This window comes from Castor canadensis, chromosome 5, assembly GCF_047511655.1.
Source record: "Castor canadensis chromosome 5, mCasCan1.hap1v2, whole genome shotgun sequence".
Lineage (NCBI taxonomy): Eukaryota > Metazoa > Chordata > Mammalia > Rodentia > Castoridae > Castor > Castor canadensis.
Window position 1 is genome coordinate 55,456,264 of NC_133390.1, and position 5,069 is coordinate 55,461,332.

Consider the following 5,069-nt stretch of genomic DNA (forward strand, 5'->3'; position numbering starts at 1 on the left):
TGTTAGATGTAGAAGCTTGAGCAAACTTCATCAAAGGTGAAGTTATGTTCTATTTGTGTCCCATAAGTCTTTGATACTAAATAAATCAATTTAACTTCAAAATGTCCCTAGTTCTTAAACTAGTTATCACCAGAAGAAAAAAGTCCTCTCAGTAAAGAATTTTACTTTTAAACAAAATAACAAGGATGTCTTTAAAAAGAGTATGTTTTTCAGCTTTGCATTCCTGTGACAAAATAGCTGAGAAAATCAACTTATGAACAGGAAGAGTTTATTTTGGCTCACAGTTTTTCATATTTTAATTCCATGACTTAGTGGCTCCATTGCTTTGTGCCTATAGTAAGGCAGCACATCATAGAAGGAAGCACATGCTGAAACAAACAACTCATTACATGGGCAGTATATGAAAAAAGAAAGAGGAAGATACTGGGGTCCCACAGTACAGACATAACCCCAGTGATTTAAAACCTCCCACTAAGCCCCCCACCTCAACATTTCTACTGACCTCCCATTAGTGGTAAACTGGGGATGAAACCTTTAGTACATGGGCCTTAGGGGATATTTCTGATCCAAACTATATCAGAGGGTAAAGTACTTTAAACTACATGGCATAAACGTTTAAATGATGTATAAGCACATATATCTGTAATATTTATAATAGCTGTTACACATACATGCACAAACATATACATAAAGTAAAGTCAGTGTCTGGAGAAGGGGGACTTAAGAAAGAAGTTAGCTACTTAGATGTCCTATTGTACTTTTTATTATAACAATATAGTTTCGGTCATTTTAGACACAAACAAAAATGCCATTAGCTGTTGTCCAGAAAATAAATTAAAATCCTGGTACTTATCATACACATTTATATGTATCTACTATGCATATAGGAAGGATTGTTTGAGCATAAAAATATAAAAGGACATGCAGAGCTTGCAAAAAAATTATGAGAATTTTTACTTCATAAAATAAATAGAAGACACTGTAAGTCAAAGAAATCACTACCTCTCATCCTTACATTCACCTTTGCCCCAAAATAATATCCACTCCAAAGTTTTAATATGTATAGACAAAACCTAAATCCACCTAAAGAAAAGGGTTTTACAAAAAAACACAATTATATTTTCCAGATTTAATTCCCTAGTTTTTTTTTTTTTCATAATACTAGCCACTCTTATCAAATCACTCTTTAGGGGATGAATTGTTTGCAATAAGAAAGATAAATTTCCTTGCTAATAAAACTCTATTATGTGAACTGTTCCATTCTCCTCTTCAAATTATGAGAGATTCTGGGTAAAGTATTCAAAAATCATTGTTGGTAACTGTCATTTCCTCAAACTCACTCTAAGCAACCTTTTTCCTCTTTATTTACTTATTTAAAAAAATTATCATTAATAGTATAAGGGATTGTATTGTGAAAATTTCATAGGTGCATACAGTCTGTTTTGAACAAGTTCATCTCCTCCTTTATATTCCCTTGGTCTCCTCCTTCCTCTCCCCTTTTCAAATAATGCTCAGTGGCTTTCGTTGTGCTATCTTTTTACATACACATGTAAGAAACCTCAAATCTCTTTACCTCCCCGTCCCACTGATTCCACCACCCTGGTCATCCTCCTTTTATCTTCACGTCCTATTTTCATTATTACTATTAATATTTTACACTTAGATTCCACATATGAGTGAAAATATGTGATGTTTGGCTTTTTTAAGCTTGGTTTGTTTTGCTCAAAATGATGTTCTCTAGTTCCATCCACTTTTCTGCAAATGACATAATGTCATTCTTCCTTATCACTGAGTAATAATCTATTGTGTATACAATAAAGGACTCTTGAAGTCAAGAAACAATCTAGTCATCTGAATGGGAAGTAAAAACAGTTAGCCAAGGAAATAGATCTTTAGGTCAAAGGAAACTAATTGGGATGAGGAGAAACTGATTTATTAGAGAGTAGGAAGGTGACACAGGACCCAGGAAGAGACAAAACTCAAAGTTTGTGGTTATTACCTTGGACAAACAACTCTTCCTCATGTGATGTATGTGACTGTCCACTAATCAACTTGTCATCCTATACTTTTGCAGCCCATAGGGTGTTGTATCCAAGAAGACTGTCAGGTTGTGGATGACTTACTCCTCCTAAAGATAAGCGAGAAAGCTTCAGTGATCAGGAAGCCTGACATGACTGCTGTGAGCGGTGTTCTTCCCCTATCACACTGAAGCCCGAAGACAGGCAACCTTGGCCACTGTTAGGCAGTGCTTCTCACTGAGAATATGCAGCCCCTCCTTCTCACTCTTAGCTCAATGTGTGCTGTAACTACTGACATATGCAGGTAAGAGGAGCTTCTGAAAAAAAGAAAAGACAAAATAAGCTTCCTTCCTCAAACTCTTTTGCTATAAGCTCTGGGGAAGTATGAAACAGGTTTCTAAAAGCAACCCATGATAGAAAAAAATAATTATGGACAAGGAGATTGTATCAATTGACCCCTGATTATTGTTGCTTTGAGTATTCTAATCACACCTACACGATTTATCAGCAATGGTTTTAATTGATACCTTCATTTACTTCAATGTTCCACATCAAACACTGATGTCTCTTTAAATTTTTTTTTTCTGTCGTTTTTGCCTTTGCTGTTTATTTTTCCCTCCTGTCTCAAAGCATCTGGAGCACAGATCATGCAGATAAGCAGATTTCTGCCCTAATATTTTGAACTCCATTTATGAAGGTGGTGTGTACTCTCCCTGACCTGTTTATTCCTTAAGTCCTTTTTGTCTAGTCTCATTAAGTCCAAAGGAACACATCCTGTTTAATCAGGGATAGTGGCCAGAATGACTTGTGTCATCATGTAACGACAAAAATAAGACTCAAATGGAAAACAGAATGTTGAAACAGAGGATTTCAACCAACCATCTCCTATTTTACAAACCACTCTGGCATTAGTTTTAACAATGTATGAAGTTTGAACCCAGTGCAACTTCTATAAGGGGACTGCTAAACAGAATGGCTCAAAGATTAGTCATTTCTCCACTTTCTCATGGTGGTTTCTGCAGAAAATATTTTTAACCTCTCTCTCAAAACACAGACTTTTCAACAGTTGTTTTCCACCCAATCCTGCCCATTGAAAGTTGAAATGTTGCTGGCAACACACTGAATTTTTAAAACACCAAGAACTGAGGAGAGTTGAATAAATCACCATTGCCCCCTAATGTTTAGAATAAGCAACATCTTAGAAACCAGCCCACTGCAGTGGCCTTGCTGATGCAGCTGCTACTCGGTTTGTTATGAAGAAATGTGGTTTGTTTCCATTATATCTTGGTAACCAAAGAGTTTCAGCTTTTCATATAAATTCTCTGGAAACAGAAATGCTGCATTTTTCAGGTCAGAAGATATTTATTTTATAGTTATCTCTAAAAGTACAATGAAATGCAATTATATCATTCTTGAAAGGACTGAGAATAGAAATACTTAAAAAAAAAGAAAACATATTCACATTGTATTCTACATTTTAGGAAATGTAATACCAAGAAATTGATACAAACCCATTCTGTGTGTGTGTGTGTCTGCTTTAAGTTTGTCTTTAAGTAAATGCAAATGTGACTTGTTTTTATTAATAGGATAATTAATTCAATTTCTAAAAATCTATGGTAAAAGAGATAAATTATCTTTCTTGTGCTGGAGGGTAAATAAACAAGACATTTTTAGGAGATTCCACTGGCAAAGCCATCTGTTTGAAATCACCCTGATTATAAAAGACGGTAATTCCTAGTCTGAAGGGAAGCCGCTAAAGGGCAGAATGTTTTTAAAGGTGATACATCTTCCCCAAAGTCCCCAGAGACCTGGAGCATGGAATGTTCCAGCTCCCTGATTCATCCACAGAGCCTGGCTTCTGCATTCACACAGGGCCTGCCCTGAGGGGCTGTGCAGACTCCATGAGACACAACCACACCTGGACCGCTGCTGAGAAAGCAGTTGAGTGTTGTGTTCCAAAGACAGCAATAGCAGTGATTAAATGTCAGAGGAGGAGGACTCAGAAACTCATATGAAAACATCTAAATTTGTTTAGTTTGGCCAGAAAGAGAACGATAATGGTCAGCAAATATGTAAAGCATAGAGAAATTGTTTTCAATAGTACTAGGAAAAAATGAAGAGGAGTTTGAATTGATATATATAGAGAAACTTTCTGAAAATATTTACCAACTGAAATTTAGGCAATTATAAAGTATTTGCAAGAAGAAAAGGAAGTATAAATTCTAAGATCTAAGTTCCAAGTAAGATGGAAGCATGGATCATCACATTCAAAGGATATGCTAGAGTATGCTACCTGAATGTCAAGAATGTTCTGACTTAAGTAACTGATCTGTTTACAGCTTTTCCATAGCATTTCTATCTGCACTGGAATTCCCACAATTTTCCCTTTTCTGTTACTTGTTTCTTCATGCATGTTTTACCTGCCTAGAATACTCTGTCCTTGTCCAAATGGTTCATTCTCCATATTCATTTTTTTCCCACAGAATTTTCCTTCCTAAGCCAGTGGTTCCCTAGACTAGGCTCTCAGTGTCCCCAGAGAGTGGTATAAATGGCTTACAGACCATGGCATGAGCCTGTGCAGCAAAACTCCTTCATTTTCAATAAAAGTAAAGTAAAGCCAAGCCAATTGCTCAACTCCCCTATGCTTTAGTGTGCAAAATGGGAAGAAAACCTTCAGCGGTTTGAGAATAAGGTGACCTAAACCATAGCCACCTAGAAAAATGTGTCAGATTTAACACTGTTAAACTGTAAGCATTTTTTTAAACTTTTTTACCACAATAATAACACAGTTTACATCGTGATCATCTATATCTACATTATATATATATGCACACATATATCATTAAGCAAAAATTTTATCATGTAATTACCTTATGATGTGCAGTGTATTCTACTTCATTCTTTTATATTTCTAGGACAAATAATAATGACTCACCGAATATTTTTATGTCTCATTATTTTTTTGACACACAATTTGAAAAGCAGGTCTTAAATATGTGTTAGACTGTAAAGCATTCCAGGAATAGGGTGACCAGACATCATGCTTGGCAT